This window comes from Nyctereutes procyonoides, unplaced genomic scaffold (assembly GCF_905146905.1).
Source record: "Nyctereutes procyonoides isolate TBG_1078 unplaced genomic scaffold, NYPRO_anot_genome, whole genome shotgun sequence".
Classification (NCBI taxonomy): Eukaryota; Metazoa; Chordata; class Mammalia; order Carnivora; family Canidae; genus Nyctereutes; species Nyctereutes procyonoides.
The window spans coordinates 82,290,502-82,311,486 of NW_026575146.1; the positions used below are offsets into that span (position 1 = coordinate 82,290,502).

General features: G+C 38.0%; 1 protein-coding gene across 2 annotated transcripts in view; it reads right to left on the bottom strand.

Annotated features, from left to right (window-relative positions):
- ZNF260 (zinc finger protein 260) overlaps positions 1-20,985 on the bottom strand; it is a 112,952-nt gene that overhangs the window by 91,643 nt on the left and 324 nt on the right. The window contains exon 1 of one of the 2 annotated variants that reach the window (XM_055310698.1): positions 11,029-11,101. The exons of the other annotated variant lie outside the window; for it this stretch is intronic. The gene's annotated coding sequence lies outside the window, so the exon portion shown is untranslated. Of the gene's footprint in view, positions 1-11,028; positions 11,102-20,985 lie in introns of those variants that run through there. 2 annotated transcript variants of the gene reach the window in all.

The window sequence follows — 20,985 nt, forward strand, 5'->3', positions numbered from 1 at the left end:
TATTTACTGTAAAACTCGATTCTTTGGAACTTCATTAAAGGAAAAATTTCTTCCATATGACTGGAGCCCACAAGTGCAGAAAAGTACATTATCTGTTTCTTGAACCTGTATTACTTAATAGCTAATATTTAACATAATGATTCTTAATTAATACTTAATAGTAAATGTTTACTACTTACCTAGGCAGATTTAACCAAGTTATTATGGAAACTCTTACAGTAATTGGGGTTTAACATGGCTTCTTTCAACTCTCCTCTCTCTCCCTTGGTCACTTTTCTAACAAAGAATCCAAAAAAGCAAAAGGTGCTCTCCTGCAAATCTTAAAGCCATGCCTCAGGTGAGATGACATTTCTTATCTCTTTTCTAAAATATTCTTTTTCCCTCTAGCATATATGAGCATTTTCCCATCTTGAAACTCCCTGGAGATATGATTCCTTTTCATGAAACTGGTTATTTTCTTTTATTCTCACCAGATAAATCTGTGCCTTCTCCAGGTTCTTCTAATTTAAAATAATGTTAACTTAATGAATTGGGTATTTCACTTAGCATCTCCTTTCTCATGCCCCAAAACATAAATACACTCTCTTTAATTAAATAACTCTATATTCCTTGAATGAACCTGTCTCGTCTAGAGAGTGACTTGATGTCTAAGTAGTGAGTGCTTAGGAGAACCCATACAAAGGCAAGATTTCATCATGTCCACAGAACTTGGTTGTCTAGTTAAGTAAAGGTAGAGTTAAAATCAGATTACAATATTAGCATATGGCAATAAGGGAGTCCCATATTACAATGTCCTTCCCTTCCTTCTTTTCTCGACTCATCCTTCTAGATCATGTTTCTGCATCTCTCCCTTGTAGTTATATCCAAGGAATGCCTTGTCCTGTTTATATCCCTCCATTCAGTAATAGGCACCAAAGGCATGGAAGTAATCTGTGGCTGAAAAGATCAGATGGGAAAGCCTACTTTCTATACACAAAGCACTGAAGAGAAAGGACAAGAGGAGTGGGTCCATGATCACAAAGTGCCTAGGAATACAGTAGTCCTTAAATCTCAGTAAGAGAATAAGTGGTGTCCTAAGCCTTTTTTGAACATAAATTCAATACTATCCACCCTTTTTCTCTAATAGATTCACTGGAGAGTTTCTAAAGAATGTGCATTAGCAAGAAGTAAATTAAAACAGGAAAGATAGGGCAGCCCGGGTGGCTCAGCGGTTTAGCGCAACCTTCAGTCCAGGGCGTGATCCCAGAGACTCGGGATCGAGTCCCGCGTTGGGCTCCCTGCATGGAGCCTGCTTCTCCCTCAGCCTGTGTCTCTGCCTCTCTTTCTCTCTCTGTGTGTCTCTCATGAATAAATAAATAAAATATTTTTAAAAACCCGGGAAAGATAGAATGAGATAAAAATGGTAAATATGTTGGGAAGTCTAAGCATATACTAAGTAATAATGATTATTTTTAATGGTATTTCAAACCAGATTAAAATCACCAGATAAGAATAGTAGAATGTACTTAAAGCATTCTCTTTTTTAAAGATTTTGTTTATTTGAAAGAGAGCACAAGCACAGTGGGGAAGGGCAGAGGGAGGGAAAGGGAGGGGAGTCTCAAGCAGAGGCCACGCTGAGCACTAAGCCAATGTGGGCCCCATCCCAGGACCACTGAGATCACCGCCTGAACCAAAACCAAGAGTTGAATGCTTAACCAGTCACCCAAAACGTAAAGCATTCTAAGGTGTTTCTTGAGATGCCAACTAATTATAAATCAAAGATACAAGTTAAAAATGTAAGGGTAACCTCTAAAAGTAATAGAATAGTTTTTAATCTAGGAGAGGGAAAAGAATAAAGAAAATCGGATAGATGCAGTAGAATTCAAAGTGTAACAGAAGAAGCAAGTATAACTGATTTAAAAGAGACTAGGGAGGGATCCCTGGATGGCTCAGCGGTTTAGTGCCTGCCTTTGGCCCAGGGCGTGATCCGGGAGACCCGGGATAGAGTCCCATATCAAGCTCCCTGCATGGAGCCTGCTTCTCCCTCTGCCTATGTCTCTGCCTCTCTGTGTGTGTGTTTCTGTCTCTCATGAATAAATAAAATCTTTAAAGAGAGAGAGAGACTAGGGAGATGGGATATGGAGCTAAAAGGAGACTTTAAAAAAAAAATAAAAGGAGACTTGGGCAACAACTCTCGGAAGATGAAGAGTTGTTATGGCCAAAGTGCAGTGTCGTTGCCCTTCTTAGTCTATGTATTTGGGCAAATGAACCCAATGCTGACTGCAGAAGAGAAGAGAATTGGCTAAAGATTCAGGGCTGTCACTTTCCACTCCCTGCCCTCCCATTACTCCCAATTTAGAGGTTTATGGGGGCTAAAGGATGAGTGTGAAGTTTTTATATAATTTGATATAGAAATGGGCTGCCTTGTGACCTGCAGGTAGCCCCAAGCTCATGTAGAGACAATCAGTTGCAGGATAATGTTCATGAGTTCTGGGGTCAAACAGATGTAGATCCAGTCCCTACCTGTACCATTTTTAATTGTATATATCTTTTAATATCACTGTGACTCATTCTCTTCAGATAAAAAAAATTAAGACAGATGTGCTGCTACTCTACCTATCCTCTATAAAGGATATTTACAAAGTATATAAAGGACTTTATAAAGAATAAAAAGTGCCTGTAACGTAGTCATTCAGTAAATTAGTGTTTTTCCATTTGTATGTCACAAAACTAGAGTTAAAAATGTGGGGAACCAGCTGTAGAGCCTATCTGAGAACTAAATCTTGTAGTCCTGGGCACACTGGGGATACGGGAGGTCCTGAGTCAGCACACTGACTCTTGACCACATTTTTCTCCAGACACAGCTCCTCCAATCCCTCACTCCTTGAGTCAATAACTTATTCTTTTACCTTTTGAAATAAACATGTTTTTTCTCTGCTTCCCAAAGTTAATCATTCCTATAGCTAATCTGCTAGCTCTCTTAATAAAAATTGGAGGAGACAAAGCCTTGGGGTCAGAGTCTGGTCTGAGTCCAAGTCTAGAGTCTCGGTCCCCCCGTCCCCAGATTAAAAGTCAGCGAGACTCCGAGTCTTACTTCATATCATTGCCTCCAACTATCCTGGCTCTGTGGCATAAAAATACCTGGAAAATTCTATACCATAAGGAACTATGCACACCAGAGGTTCACTATGCACACTATGAATTCTTGTTAATAGATTAACTACTTTAAATCACATTGACATACTCCCTTTCCTTTATTCTTCAGCAGTGACAACATGAGAGGTTGAGTTTTAGTGGGTTAGGAGGTAATGACAGCCTGGATCCTGACTGAATCCATCATTGAATGTGATGGTTAATGATAACACATAGCTCAGTTGCCAACTGGGTCAGTAACTATGGATCTGTAAGCGACATCTTACAGTTACCTTTGTCTGAGTATTGGTATATGTGGCTTCTTGATTTACGTGCCACATTGTTTGGGTGGCTCAGATGTTCGTCATAAGGCAGAAGAGATAACAGTGAGAAATCAGGCAAAGACAGGATTGTGCGAGATGGAACATGAAAGCTCATCCTTCCGGTAGAACATTATATGCTCTATATTACATTGTATCTTTAAAGAATTATCTTTTGGATTTTCCATTTTCTTATATTTTGGGCTTTTCAATCCTGTTTCATCTTAAAATGCAATCAAGTAAACCTCTTAGCCTAAGGGTGCAGATCTACCTAATGAACAGTAGTAAATCTTAGGAAATATGAAGAAAATATCTTGAGCAGCGGTTTAGCACCGTCTTCAGCCCAGGGCGTGATCCGAGACCCGGGACTGAGTCCCATGTCGGGCTCCCTGCATAGAGCCTGCTTCTCCCTCTGCCTGTGTCTCTGCCTCTCTCTTTCTCTCTCTCTGTCTCTCTCTCTGTCTCATGAATAAATAAACAAAATCTTTAAAAAAGAAAGAAAGAAAAATATCTTCCCTCTCCCTGTGGAACTGCAGAGGAATTAATACCATTTTTGTCATAAAATTTATTTCAAAGAACCTGATATAATAAGATGTTCAATTGAGAATATTTTCTCCTGTCCCGTACCTTCTAAATCTGTAAATCTAATTAGTTATTTCACTATTTGCTACCCTGGTGATAATGTTTAAACTGTCATCTGTGTTTTACTGAAACCCATAAATACTCATAAGATTTTATGTTAAGGGAATTGTTTACTTTCTTTATGCATAAAGGTACAATAAATTCCTGTGACCTCCCTTATCCTTTAGCCAGCAGAGAAATGCAAAGCAAAATAATAATGAGATACTACACACCCACCAGGATGACTATAATAAAAAATAAAGGTAATGAATATTATCAAGGACATGGGGATAGCAAAACTCATACACTGCTGGACAGAATATAAAATGGTTAGTTACTGTGGAAAATAATCTAGCCATTCGTCAAATGGTTAAACATAGATCCACAGTTCCACTTCCATGTATATATTCAAGAGAAATGAAAATTATATGTCTACACAAAACATGCAGTTATATTCATTGCAACATTATTCATAACAACTCCTCAAAACGTGATCAATGTGACCCACCAATTCCACTTCTCCATATATATCCAAGAGAATTAAAAGCATGTACTCAAGGGCAGCCCGGGTGGCTCAGTGGTTTAGCACCGCCTTCGGCCCAGGGCGTGATCCTGGAGACTGAGTCCCACATCGGGCTCCCTGCATGGAGCCTGCTTCTCCCTCTGCCCGTGTCTCTACCTCTCTCTCTCTGTGTCTCATGAATAAATAAAATCTTTAAAAAAAAAAAAAAAAGCATGTACTCAATGAAAACCTTGTACATGAATGTTCAGGATAGCATTATTCATAATAGCCCCAAACTAGAAACAACTCAAATGTCCATCAGCTGATGAAGGGATAAACAAAACGTGGCATATCTATACAATGGAACATTACTCAAAAAAAAAAAAAGGAACATTACTCAACAATAAAAAGAAATGAATACTGATACATGTTACAACATGAACCTTCAAAATTCTATGGTAAATAAAAAAAAGCTAGTCACAAAAGACCACACGTTGTATAATTCCACCTACATGAGATATCCAGAAAAGGCAAATATGTAGACAAAGTGAATTAAAGTTTGCCTATGGCTGGAGCATATTGAGGGGTACTTAACTAATATGGTCAGTTGATATTTTTCATACCTATGTATACAGTATATCCACATTTTATATCAAAAAGCCCTAAAATACAGTAAAATAATGAGAGGTTACAAAAGAGACATAAGACCAAACATTTACAGCTATTTTCCTTCTCTGGTTCTCGTTTCCCACCAGCTAGGGGTGACAGTGTCTGGAGCTGCAGAGGTCAGCTCTTCTATATTCCTAGCTTGCCTATTCCTCCCTTTTTAATTTCCATGTTGAGGTCAGAAAGTGATGCAATATACACCAAATACTCTATTATAAAGCCCAAATGAATGTTGTTCTTTTGAGCAAGTTTTAAGCCATAAAACCAGTTTCCCAGACTCAAACTTTGTATCCATTTTACTTTGTAAAAAAATATATATATATATCTTTTATTTTTTTGTTTGGTTTGGTTTGGGTCCATTTATATATAACACCCTTAACTGGTCTTTGTAGCCATGGAACAACAGTTCAGGCCCTACTTCCATCTTTCCTTGAGAACATCATTCTCCTCTGACATTTTCCTAAGCTGGTGCATGCAGAAATAATATATTATCTAAAATGTCTATTTGTGGGGTGCCTGGGTGGCTCCAGTCAGTTAAAGATCTGCCTTTGGCTCAGGTCATGATCCCAGGGTCCTGGGATCGAGTTCTGCATTTGGCTACCTACTCTGTAGAGAGCCTGCTTCTGTCTTTCCCTCTGCCTACCACTCACCCTACTTATGCTTGTGTTCTCTCTCTCTGTCAAATAAATAAAATCTTAAAAAAATAAAAAATTATCTATTTGCCAACAGAAAATTTGTAAGACATGCAAAGAAACTGGAGGGTATGATCCATACAGTGGCAAAAAGAAAAAGAAACTGCCTATGAAAACAACCAGATGTCAGGTTTAAAAAAGACTTCAAAGAAGCCATTATAAATATATTCAACGAACTAAAAGGAATAATGATTAAAGAAATAAAAGTATGATGACAGTGCTATATCAAATAAGGTATATCAATAAAGATAGACATTCTTGTAAAGAATGTAATGGGGATCCCTGGGTGGCTCAGCGGTTTGGCGCCTGCCTTCGGCCCAGGGCGTGATCCTGGAGTCCTGGGATCAAGTCCTACATCAGGCTCCCAGCATGGAGCCTGCTTCTCCTTCTGCCTGTGGCTCTGCCATTCTCTCTCTGTCTCTCTCTCTCTCTCTCTTCCTCTCTCTCTGTGTCTCTCATGAATAAATAAATAAAATCTTAAAAAAAATCAAATGGAAATCCTAGAAATGAAATTTTCATTAGAAGAGCTCACAATAGGGGATCCCTGGGTGGCTCAGCGGTTTGGCGCCTGCCTTCGGCCCAGGGCATGATCCTGGAGCCCCAGGATCGAGTCCCACATTGGGCTTCCTGCATGGAGCCTGCTTCTCCTCTGTCTGTGTCTCTGCGTCTCTCTATCTGTGTCTCTCATGAATAAATAAAATCTTAAAAAAAAAAGAGCTCACAATATATTTGAACTAGCAGAAGAAAGAATTAGCAAACTTGAAGATAGGCAATTAAAGTATACACGTTGAAGACAGAAAAAATAATGAAGAAAAATGAGCTTCAGAGAAATGTGGGGCACCAGTGAAGTGTGCCACCATATGTGTAATGGGACTACCAGAATAAGGGGAGAGGGAGAAAGAAGGATTAAAAAACTTCAAACTTCCCAAATTTATTTACAATGATGAGAGTCTGGATAAACTACTCTGTGGTATTGCTGCTTTGGCATACAGTTTCTCTAAGTGGCTTGCCAAAATCTTAAACTGACACTAACCCCCTCATATAAGCACATGCCCTACATGGTAGCCTGCAGAGTCACAGTAAGTCAAATTTCCTGATACGACTTTCCCAAAAGTTTTCTGATCAAGTCTCCCCTGCCTCCCAGCATCTGTATCCCTTATGTGTTCCTTAGATATGACCCCCGTGGGGCTTACTAAAATACCACTCTTGGTTTGTATTGACCAGTCCAGCCCCAGCCCAGGAACCCTAAAGCTCTCCATCCAGACTCTAATAAAGTCATGTGCCCTAGGTGCTACCTCTCTGTGTCTGCACTCTGCCTTGACTTTCCCATCTGGCCTCTCAGGAAATGCTGTGTACTTCCTCCAGGACTTGTATGTAATATACTTCTTTATTTCAGTTTCTCTTGTGTTTTGTTGTTGAACCATGACTCACCATCCAGCACTTGGTGTTCCAACTAACAAATGTTAATTTAACAGTTTTAACAAATAACTTATGCATCCAGGAAGTTCAACAAATTCAAAGTAGTAGAAACACAAAGAAATCCACAAAGAAAACATCAAGGTAAAAATGCTGAAAACAAAGGGAAGGAGAACATCTTGGAAGCACCAAGCCCCAATTAGATTAACAAGTGACTTCATATCAGAAACAATGGAGGCCAGAAGGGAGTGGGGAAACATTCAAAGTCCTGAAAGAAAAATCTTTTAACCATGAATCCTATACCCAGCAAGAGTAGCTTTCAAAAATGAAGGCTAGGGGCAGCACCTTAACCTCAGTTGGTTAAGTGCCTGGCTCTTGATTTTTGCACAGGTCATGATCTCAAAGGTCATGAGATTAGGCCCCACATCTGGCTCTGCACTCAGTGGAAGTCTACTTGAGATTCTCTCTCCCCTTCTCCCTCAGCTCCTCCCCCCACTTGCACTCTGAATAAATAAATACATAAATACATAAATAAAATCTTTTTTAAAAAGGAAGATTAAAGAAAGACATTCCAAGATAAACCACAACTGAATCTGTAGCCAGCAAATCCGCTTTAGGAGACTACCAAAGTAATTGTTTCAAGCTGAAAGCAAATGACTCCTAATTGTAATTTTGATCTACATTAAAACAAAGAGCACCTGTAAAAGTAATTATATAATTACTTTATAAAATTATGTAATTACTGTATAAAATACAGTACAAATTACATTTTTCTACTTTATAGTCCTATTTTAAAAAGCAGCTGTATAAAATATGTATATAATGTGCTGGGAAAATAATGTAAAATGTTAATATGTAATATTACCATACTAGTAACAGCACAAAGAACAAAAGCTGTGGGAGGAAACAATACTGCAATATTGTAGGGAGATAAGGAAACGACTCTAGACGGTCACTCAAAACTATAGGAACAAATGAGAACCAGAATAGTAAGAAAATTAATATAACAAAATCTATATATACTTATTCTATCAGCTTTAAAACACATCCAGTTATAGGGATGCCTGGGTAGTTCAGCGGTTGAGCATCTGCCTTTGGCTTAAGGCATGATACTGGGGTTCCGGGATCGAATCCCACATCAGCCTCCCTGCATGGAGCCTGCTTCTCCCTCTGCCTGTGTCTCTGCGTCTCTCTCTGTTTCTCATGACTAAATAAATAAAATCTTAAAAAACATCCAGTTATAGAAAGTAACAATCAGGGAGGGATGCCTGGTGGCTTAGCAGTTGAGCGTCTGCCTTCGGCTCAGGGCGTGATCCCAAGATCCAGGATCGAGTCCCACATTGGGCTCCCTCCATGGAGCCTGCTTCTCTCTCTGCCTGTGTCTCTGCCTCTCTCTTTCTGTGTCTCTCATGAATAAATAAATAAAAAGCTTTAAAAAAAAGTAATAATCACAGCAAAGTATTGTAGAGTTTATAATATAAATGGAGTATGTATAACAGTAATACCTCAAAAATGGAGAAAAGGGAATAAGCCTATATAAGGGTAAAATTGTTCTTACTGGATTTAAGTTAACATAAATCTGAAGCTATTTCTGATAAGCCCCAGAATAAGATTTAAGGAAGTAACTCAAAACTAAAACAATATAGTAAGAATCATCAGATACATTGAAATATTAGAAAATATTCACATAAAACGATGTGGTAAATTAGGAACAGAGGAAGAAAAAGGACATGCCACACATAGAAAACCAAATTTACAATGGCAGACATGAATCCAACCATGTCAACACTATCCCAGTGAGTCTCACCTAAATGGAGAGGTTTTTAAAAAGAGACAAGAAGCAGCAGCAGATACACTACTGCTGGCCTAGAAAAAAGCAATACAACCATGTTGTGAACTAGAGTTTGGGGCATGGGGCTAGTCCCTGAGAGTGGCCTCTAGGAGATGAAAGTGACCCTCAGCCAACAGCAAGCAAAAAAACAGAATCTCAGTCACACACCTTCAGGGAACTGAATTGTGCCAGCAACCCAAGTAAATTTGGGTAAGCTTGGAAGGGAAACTCTATCTCCAGATAAAATCACAATCCCAACCAGCAGTGGAATGATACAGATAGATGTATAGTTAAATGTACCTATTCCCCATGACTAGGTAACTCTACTTCTATGTAAAGAATGGCAATAAGGAAAAAAAAAAACAGGTAATTTTTGAAAACTGAACTGCATCCTTAACTTCTCTGATATGCTAAAGGTACAGGTTTGCTCAGTGAAAATCAGATCCACAAATCATCCATGACAATGTAACAGACACCATAGATGTACATGAAGGGATTGATGGAAATAGCATATTAAGTTATACTGTAGTTTTGTACAGCACCTGGAACTACATATTGATGGTGAAAAATAACACATGAAATATATGTAATGTCATCAAGTATATATTTTATTGTAACACCAATAAACCATTTACTGTATATATTCACATGTTTCCAGATTTATGGCTACCTTATATACATACCTTAGAGAAAATGCTATCCCACTGTGGGGTCATAAACCATGAAAACATCATGGATGCTGGCTGGACCAGCTATATGTATTACATGGTGAGCACTGAGTGATGTATCGAATTGTTAAATCAGTATAGTGTATACCTGAAACTAATATAACACTGTATGTTCACTAACTGGGATTGAATAAATAAAAACTTATGAATAAATAAATAATCTCTAGAAAACCACAGTGTTAAAAACATTAAATAATTTGACTAGTACCTAGCGCATACAACTATAGTGGTCAGAGAAGAAATCATGAACTTAAATGCTTATATTAATATAAATAAATAAAATAATAAAGATAAATAAATGAAGCATCCCTTCAACAAGTTAGGGATAAATAAGTAAAGAAAAGTTAAAGGAATTAATAAACATAGAGGCAGAATGTACTGAGTTGGGAAATACTTAAAAGGAATAAAATTAGAGGAGAAATAACCATCATAGACCATGTATTTCCATTTAAATGATAATTCCTATGCCAATCAATTTGAAAATGTAGGTGAATTCTAGTAAATAATCTAAGCCCCAGAAAACATAAAAGGTTGAAAGAGATAAATTTCAAGAAAGAGAAAAAAAAGACAAAATTAAGCCAAAAAAACCCATAAGCACCTCTTTTTGCTCATACTATAGTTACTAAATACCAATGCCCATTTTATGAACTCTCTGGGAAAATATCTGAATCCCTGGCAAGGAAAATACAAGATGACCCCAGAACATTTTGTGCCAGGAAGAAGCTTTCAAATACTAATTGATCATGTTAATAGGCTACAGAACCATTTGAAATATTTATAACAAGTCAGTATTTTAAGTCACAAGAATAAAAATTTTAAATGTTTTTAATAAACATTTTAAACAAATAATAATGTCTAATGATACTGAAAAAGGATGCAGAAAAATGCAGCTGTCTCAATTCAAGTGTCTGCCCATGTGTAGGGCAGGTATAGGTATAAGTCTGGCATATCTTGAGAAAGCAAGAATTATTTCAAAGATTACAATATTAAATCAAATGTCCATAGGAATCAGTTTAAAGCATTCAACTAGCCAATGCTCAAAAACAGAAACATTGTGGTGGAATATGTGGAGGTGCTGCTCCTGGGTAAGATGGAATAGAATAAGCATATTAGAGCTATTTCTCAGGGTCAGAATGGTTACCTAGGTCTTCTGCTTTCAGGTCTTTCACAGCTCTGAAATCAAGGTGTGGTTCAGGACTGGGTCTCATCTGAAGGCTTAACTGGGGAAGGATGCACTTCTAAGCACACATTCCTGTTGGCAGCATTCAGTATTTTGCAGACTGTTGGACTGAGGGCCTCCTGGTTTTTTTTCTGGCTCTTGCCCAGAGGCCATCTTCAGTATTTTGATACATGGACCTCTCCAATTTGGCCACTTGATTCATCAAAGCCAGCAAGGGACAGTCTCCTGGAAAAACTGCTATTATAGTGATATGTAACATAAGGCCATATGTGACAAGCCATAGCTAATATTATACCCAATGTTGAGAAGCTGAAAGCTTTTCATCTAAGAACAGTAACAAGAGAATACTCATTCTCACCGCTTCTATTCAACATAGTACTGAAGTCTGAGCCAGAGAAATTAGGTCAATGTGTATATATACCTATATATATAAATATATAGGTATATATACATATGTACATATATACACACACATATATACACACACGCATGTATATGGTATCTAGAAAGGAAGTAAAATTGGACCTATTTTCAGATGACATGATCTTATATATAGAAAAATGCTAAAGAATCCACAAAAAAACTGTTAGACCCAATGAATGCATTCAGTACAGTTGCAAAATTCAAAATCAACATAAAGAAATCAGTTTCTATACACTGACAACAAACTATCTGAAAAAGAAATTAAGAAAACAATTATATTTACATAGCAGCAAAAAGAATAAAATATTTAGAAATAAACTTTACCAAGGAGGTAAAAGATCTTTAAATGAAAATTATAAGACACTGAAAGAAACTTAAGACCCAAATAAATGGAAAGATATTCCACGTTCACTGATCAGAAGAACTAATACTGTTAAAATTTCTCCAAAATACCTGTCTCCTCAACCTATTCAATGTAATACTGGAAATCCACAGTAATGCAATGAAAAAAAAAAATACAAGGCATGTAGATTGGAAAGGAAGAAATAAACTATCCTTATTCACAGATGACATGATTGTCATTATACAAAATTCCAAAGACTCTACAGAAGACTTCTATAACTAATAAGTGATTAAGCAAGGTTGCAGGACAGAAGGTCACACAAAATCAAGCATATTTTCATACATATCTGATAAAGGGTTAGTATCCAAAATATATAAAGAACTCAACATCCCAGATACAAATAATCCAGTTAAAAACTGGGCAGAAGACATAACAGACATTTCTCCAAAGAAGACATACAGATGGCCAACAGACACATGAAAAGATGTTCAATAACACTAATCACCAAGGGAATGCAAATCAAAACCACAATGGGGTAGTGGAAGGGGAGGTGGGCGAGAGGGATGGGGTGAATGAGTGATGGGCACTGAGGGGGGCACTTGAAGGGTTGAGAGCACTGGGTGTTATACTATATGCTGGCAAATCGAACTTCAATAAAAATATGTGTATATATTTTAAAAAGACCACAATGGACCTCACACCTGTCAGAATGGCTAAAATCAAAAACACAAGAAACAAGAAGTATTAGTAGGATGTGAAAACAAAGAATATTCCTGCCCTGTTGGTGGGAATGCATACTGGTGTGGCCACTGTGGAAAACAGTATAAAGATTCCTTGAAATTTTAGAAATAGGATTGCCATATGATCCAGTAATTCCACTACTGGGTATTTACACACAGATTATAAAAACACTAATTTGAAAAGATATATGCACCCCTATGTTTCTTGCAGCATTATTCACAATAGCCAAGATGTGGGAGCACCCCAGGTGTCCATCAACAGATGAATGGATGAAGAAGATGTGGTATATATACACAATGGAATATTACTCAGCTATAAAAAAGAATGAAATCTTGCCACGTGCAACAATAAGGATGGATCTGAAGGATATAATACTAAGTGAAATGAGTCAGAGAAAAACAAATACCGTATGATTTGACTCATATGTGGAATTTAAGAAACAAAACAAAGAAAAAAAGACAGGGGATCCCTGGGTGGCTCAGCGGTTTAGCGCCTGCCTTTAGCCCAGGGCACAGTCCTAGAGTCCCCGGATTGAGTCCCGTGTCGGGCTCCCGGCATGGAGCCTGCTTCTCTCTCTGCCTGTGTCTCTGCCTCTCTCTATATATATCATGAATAAATAAATAAAATCTTAAAAAAAGAAGAAAAAAAAGACAAATTAACAGACGCTTAAATATAGAGAACATGGTATGGTCACGGGGGGCGGGGAGATGGGCGGGGGGATGGGTAAAATAGGTGAGGGGGATTAAGAGTATACTTAATCATGATGAGCACTGAGTAATGTATAGAATTGTTGAATCACTATATTGTACACCTGAAACTAATACAACACTGTATGTTAATTATACTGGATTTTTTTTTTAAGAGAGACACCTTTCTGGCTCAATTAGTAGAACATGTGACTCTTGATCTTGGGGTTGTGAATTCAAGCTCCACACTGGGCTTAGAGCTTACTTAAAAAATAGAAAGAAATCGGGTAGGAAAAATACTCTTCCTGTGCTTCTTTACTCTTACACTACTACAACATTTCACTCCTGGTCACCAAATGTTTGAGAGTTTCACCTCACCAAGTAATTCTTTACATCAGTTGCGCATCCTACCATTTAACTCAATTCTGATGCTATGTAGCTGGAGGTAGCATCAGGCCCCAGAGGTTAAGGGCTCAGTCCCACAAGACTATCCTCCCCCACATTTTGACATGTTAATCCTGAGTCCCAGGTTATTGCCTGTACTTTTGATTGATCAGCCATAAATCTGGGTTCCGATGTCCCCTCCTGAGCATTTGCTAGGACAGCTCGCAGAACTCAGAGAAACAATTATGTTTACCAATTTATTATAAAATAAAGGATATCATAAAAGATACTAATGAACAGCCAGATGAGGAGTAACATAAGGCAGAGTTTGGAAGGGTCCTGAGCCAAAGAGCTTCTGTACCCATGTTGCTGGGGTACACCACCTTCTCAGTACCTGGATGTGTTCACCAACCTAGTCTCCAAATCTTGTATTTTGGGGACTTTTATGAGGCTTCAGCATGAGCATAATCAATCATTAACTCAATCTCTAGCCTTTCTCTCCTTCCCATGGAAGGATGGGGCTGAAAATTCCAAGCTTCTAGTCAGATCTTGATATTTCTGGTGACCACCCCCATCCAGGGATCATTAGAAACCCTGTCTCAGAAACCAGGGTCAAAGACCAAATATTAGAACAAAAGATGCTCCTAGTACTCATTACTTAGAAGATTACAAGGGTTTTAGAAGCTCTATACCAGGAACTGGGGGGCAGAAACCAATATATATTTTTCTACTTCATGCAAATTTAGCCTGGAAATATATATAAGGAAATACAGCATGACCCACAAATTCAGAGTTGATTTAACATTCAAGAGCCAATTTTATTTCATCATATTAGTGGAATAAAGGAGAAAAGACATATCACTACAATAGATTCAGAAAAATTATCTTACAAAATATAATATCCCTTGATGATAAAAACTCTCAGCAAGCTAGGAATAGAAGAGAATTTGCCAAATTTGATAGAGCATCTATGAAAATCTTCCAGCTATGTATAATGATATATTGAACACTATCTTTCTATGATCAAAAAAAAAAAAACCAACAATGTCTACTCTTACTACTTTTACTCAACACTGTAGTGGAAGTTCTAGCAATTACAGTGAGGCAATAAAAATAAATTAAGGATATAAACACTGGCTAAGAAGAGGAAAAAATTTATAGATGGCAATTGTTTGCTTACAAAATCCTAAAGAATCCGTAAAACAGGAACTAGCACTTAGAGTAAATTTAGCAAAATTTCTGGATACAAAGTTATTACAAAATAATAAACTAATTTGATATACTAGTAGATAACAATTGAAAAGTGAAAATTTTTTTTAAAAGGCATAACAGATATAATTAAAGTTCCCTGCCTGGTCAGCCCTCACTCAACTGAGCTGTCTTCTTGACAAACTTCCTAGCCTTCTTCCCTTGTTCCAATAAGGTGGCCACAATGGTACATAAGAAGTAAATAAGGGGATCCCTGGGTGGCTTAGCGGTTTGGTGCCTGCCTTTGGCCTGGGGCATGATCCTGGAGCCCCAGGATTGAGTCCCGCATCGGGCTCCCTGAATGGAGCCTTCTCCCTCTGCCTGTGTCTCTGCCTTTCTCTCTCTATGTCTCTCATGAATTGGTGAATAAAATCTTAAAAAAAAAAAAAAGTAAATAAGAAATGATATATAAATACTTACAAGATAATAAATTCTATAAAATGCTTTGAAAATTAGTTACATTTCTAATGACCTATAGGCAAAAATGAAATACTTCAGAGAAGGGTATGAGGATTAAAAGAATTTTAGGGCAATTTTACAGTGACCACAGAATCACAAAGAATAGGGAAATGAGAGGGGTTAAAAAAGATCATACTTTAATTAGACCCAGCCTGGTTCTTTTTCCTAAGAGGCAAGACAGTATAAAGTTAAGTATAAGGAGAACTGTGTTAGTTATGATTATTATATATTTGTTAATCCCTAAGAGGAAAAACAGAGCTTTTTGAAACATTCACAGGTCCTTTCTAGAATGCTAAATAAATGTTGAGAAATGTTCTGGGCCTTACTGCAATTTACAATATGTAAATATGTAAGGCCCAGAACATTTCAGGTCCCCCATGTTCTTCCAGAACTTTGCTACTCATTCATGAAGAACTAGTTTATTTCTCTTCCTCTTAAAACAGAGCAGGTCTTTGTGCTTCTTTTGATGAAAAGAATGCTACGGGGATGCCTGGGTGGCTCAGTGGTTGAGCTCAGGGTGTGATCCCAGGATCCAGGATCGAGTCCCACGTTGGACTCCCTGCGAGGAACCTGCTTCTCCCTCTGCCTGTGTCTCTGCCTCTCTCTGTGTGTGTGTCTCTCATGAATAAATAAAATATAAAAGAAAAAAAGAATGCTGTGGAAATGATATTGTGTATCTTCATGGCTAGGTTAGGAAAGGCAATAGAGGACCTCTCAAGATGCTCATCCTAAAACCCAGCCATTTAGCCATGAGGCATCCAACCAGCTACACAAAAAGGCCACAGCTAGATATTCTAACACCAGTCCAGCTGAGATTCTGACTGCCAGCATCAACTGTAAGTGAGCAAGCCTTCAGGTGATTCCAGCCCCAAACTTTCAACCTATTTGACCCCAGATGGAGTCAAATAGAGCAAAGACTAGCTCTGCCCAATGAAAAGATTAAAATAAATGTTATTTATAATTATTCCTTATAAGGCTCAGCCACTAAGTTTTGGGATGGTTTGTTATGCAAAAACTAGGCATGCCTGCTCATCTCACACACAAAAGCAAAAAACAATGCTGTTCTTGGAGCCTAGCCTGCAGCTAGCACCAGTCCCAGAATCTCAAATTTAGCACTTCCTACTTAATCCCAACCAATTACACTGGATTCCTTCAGTAACATCATCTGTCACTTTTACTTTTCCCCAGAAAAGTAAATTCATGCCCCTCGCAGCATGAAAAAATACATATAAATATATTTACTGAAACTCTATGTAATAGATGCTTTGTAAATCTAAGTGTGTAATTCTCATCAGTGCTCCATAATTTTAGTCTTTCCATTCAACAGAACACAAAAATTAAAGAAGTCAAGCAAAGGCAAATTTCAGTAAGTGGAGGTGACTGTATATGTATTCACCAGTTATTGGATATACTATTTTATATATGTCAATAAAGTCATTTGCTAATTTCTATCATTAATGATTTTTAATCTCCTGTTCTAACCATTACTGAAAGATGCTAAGATATTCAACAATAACTGTGATCTTCAACATGTGACTGTCCCTAAGTCATATTTTTACTTTTGTTAATCTTTGATTTGCACATCCTGAAACTGTTATTAGGGGCTTTTTAAAAAGATTTTATTTATTTATTCATGAGAGACACAGACAGAGAGAGGCAGAGACACAGGCAGAGGGAGAAGCAGGCTCCATGCAAGGAGCCCAACGCGGGACTTGATCCTAGGTCTCCAGGATCACACCCTGGCCTGAAGGCGGCGCTAAGCCGCTGAGCCACCCGGGCTGCCCTGTTATTAGGTATTCATAAATTTGTGATTACTATGTCATCTTTTTAGATTTAAACATTCATCATTATGAAATATCTCCCTGTTATCTCTCATGTTTCTTGCCTTAAAGTCTTTTAATATAGAGATACCAACTTTCCTTTAGTTAGTATTTGCATTATTATATCTTTAATATTCCTATTTTCAACTTTTCTGTCATTATACTTAGTGTGCCAGCTGCTAAATTCATATAATGTGGTTGATTTTGTTCTTTTCATCCAGTCTGACAGGTTTCTTTTTATTAGAGTGTTTAGCCCACTTTAATTGGATTAAATTACTAATAATTTTGAGTACATCAACATTTGCCCTGTGTCCCCTTCGATTTCCTTGTTCTTTTATTCCACTATCCTTACCTTCTGTTGTATTAGTCAAATACATTTTATTCTACTTTTCCCCACTAATTTATACTGTCATAACTTATTCTTTTAGTGATTAGCATAAAGACTGCGATATTATGCTTAACCTAGTACAACTCGAATTCTCATGCAGTGCTTGTGAGAACATGACACACTGGAAATGTACAAAACTAAACACAGATGTATTATATAACCCAGCAATCCTACCTCTGTGGATATCCATGGGAAAAAAGAATGCTTATGTCCACAAAGTACATGTATAATAATGTTCATAGCAGCAGTAACTCTAAAGAAAAAAATTAGAAACAGCCCAAACTTCCAGTAACAGAAGAACAGATAAATAATTTGTGCTACATCCTATCATGGAATACACCACAAAAATAAGGTGCCTGTTACACGCAACAATATGAATCTCATAAAGATGTTGGAAAAAAATTAATTATGTGAAGTTCAAAACAGATTTTGAATGCAGAGGTACATAGAGAAGACATTTTTATTCAGTGAGACCCCATTGACAGGGCAAACTATCCAGTTCCAACATTATTCCCTTGAATAAATACATCTATCCAGGTTGCTGTCATCTGCATTTACCCAGTAGAAACCAATACTACATTGCTGAATGACACACATAAAAATTCCCAGATGGTACTGGAAGGGGAGGTAGAGTTGGTCAAGATACAGGAGTTACACATCAAGTAGCAGGAATTGCCCAGGTAAAATTCAGATTTAGCAATAGTTGATTGGTTTAAAATAAATTATGTTATTGAGATTTTTTAAAAGATTTTATTTATTCATGAGAGACACACAGAGAGAGAGGCAAAGACATAGGCAGAGGGACATGCAGGCTCCTCACAGGGAGCCCAATGTGGGACTCAATCCCGGGACTGATCCCGGAACTCGCTCTGGGACTCCAGGATCACGCCCTGAGCCGAAGGCAGACGCTTAACCACTGAGCCTCCCAGGAGTCCCTATTATTGACATTCTTGATTAGTAAGATATTCAATGCAGTTATAAAAAATATAATCTAAAATATGATCAATTATATCTAATAAAACTGGAGGAAAATATAAAAAATTCAAAACATGTTCAATAGTAAAAAGCTCACAAATACTCAATGGCAAAACTAAGATTTTAATTTAGATACTGTAGACTAGGGGTCAGTAAACTTCTGTAAAGGATAAGATAGTAAATATGTTAAGCTTTGTGGGCCCAAAGCAAAATCAAGGGTATTATGTAGATGCTTATTTAACAAGAGAGATAACAAATTTCCACAAATTTTTTTATTGACCAAATTCAAAACTTTGTGAACAATGAAATTTGAATTTCATATAATTTTCACATGTCATGAAATATGACTCACCTTTGATGTTTTTAATTATTGAAAAATATTAAAACCAGTCTGAGTTCACAGGACTCCCACAATGGGACAGAATCTGACCTCTGCTCAAGACCAGAAACCATTATATAGTACACTGAAATCAATCCAAACCATCTATCTACCTTGCCATTTTTCCACTCATGTGTCTGAAGAATATCTGAAGTATCTAATGTGTATTTCCACCTAAGCATTGGTCTCTTCCTTAACAAGTCACTCTGTAAAGTAAAAAAGGACTATTTCTGCATCATGAAAACATTTAGACAATACAAGGGGAGGTGTTGGCAAGTGGTTATATGAAAATTAACTGTAGGGAGAGCATTTGATGAGGAACTGGGAAAGGAGATTCATCCTCGTGGTACCATCATTAACTGGGAAAAGAAGGCCTAGAGACCAGGCAAATGTATAAGTCACTATTTGGCAAGACACATTTCAGAGGAAGTTATTCTATATCCTGAAAAAAATGAAATTTCATAGAACAAAGATAAAGCTCAAAATGACTTCTAGGGATCCCTGGGTGGCGCAGCGGTTTAGCGCCTGCCTTTGGCCCAGGGCGCGATCCTGGAGACCCGGGATCGAATCCCACGTCGGGCTCCCGGTGCATGGAGCCTGCTTCTCCCTCTGCCTGTGTCTCTGCCTCTCTCTCTCTCTCTCTCTCTGTGACTATCATAAATAAATAAAAATTAATAAAAAAATTTTTAAAAAAAAAAAAACAAAATGACTTCTAGCTTGGCTATGAGATGTGTAACTTTAACAGTGTTCCCTCTTACTGTTCTTCTTTTGGAATATAACAAAAATTGGAAGAAAAAGAGAAGCATAACATACCAGGCCTTTCCTGGAACCCAGACAAGCTAAACAAGAACACATTTCCTCATCACTAGTAGGCCCCCATGGTACATATTAAACATACACTAAATGAAGTATGAGAAAGAATGGAATACTGCTGACTTCCCTGTATCATACAGAAAACCCAGGTTCACTGAAGCCTGGGACTGGAATCTATTTCTATATTCACAGCAGTTTGCTATCAACAGAGCTGTAAAAATGCTGTGGATCTGCAATAAGCAACTGGCCCCCAGGGAGCAGCCAACAGAAATCTTCCCAGGAAGTAATCCTTCTCTTGGTGTCTCAGTATCTGGTCTTCCCAGCACCCTGCCTTGGGGGCAATTCCAGCTCTAAAATCGCCATAATGAACACCGGCTGTACTTTTTTAGTTGTGTAGAACCCTCATTCTAGGTCTCAAATGTTCAACTTCACCGGTTGCCTGGGTAGCTCAGCATCATCCCCGACGGAGCCCGCATTGGGCTCCCTGGTCAGAGAGGACTCTGCTTCTCCCTCTCCCTCCCCTTGCTGTGCACGCACTCACTATCACTCTCTCCTTCTCAAATAAATAATAAATAAAATATGTTTAGGGAATCCCTGGGTGGCTCGGCGGTTTAGCGCCTGCCTTCGGCCCGGGCCTGGTTCTGGGGTCGCAGGATTGAGTCCCACATCCGGCTCCCTGCATGGGGCCTGCTTCTCCCTCTGCCTGTGTCTCTGCCTCTCTGCCTCTCTCTCTCTCTCTCTCTCCTGTGTTTCTGCCTCTGTGTGTGTGTGTGTGTGTATCTTTCATGAATAAACAAAATATTTTTTAAAAATAAAAATAATAAAATATTTTTTAAAAAAGAAGGCCCAGTACAAAAAAATTCCAAGTGTAACTTACAATTGGATCCAGAATAGGCTACACTTAATGTACTCTATTCCTTCAATACATTAAGCACTGGACTGTACAATACATACAAGGTGCAATGATGAAAGCATGAAGGCAACAAGAAGCCATCCTTTAGAACAGGAGGCCTCGGTGGTTAACTAGGGCCTCGAAGTCTTTCACAGCACAATCTGAGTCACACGGGATCTTGTCCACAGATTCTTCAGCACCAAAACTGCAAAAAAATGAAGCTCTACCTTACCTAAAAATAAAAAAGCTACACTAGGCCAATTCTGATTAGCCTCCAGCTGGTCACAACGGCGCTGTTACGGAATCCCTCGGTACAACACACCTCACAGTCACAACTGACCGTGGTCATAAAAAAGGCTCCGCCTCC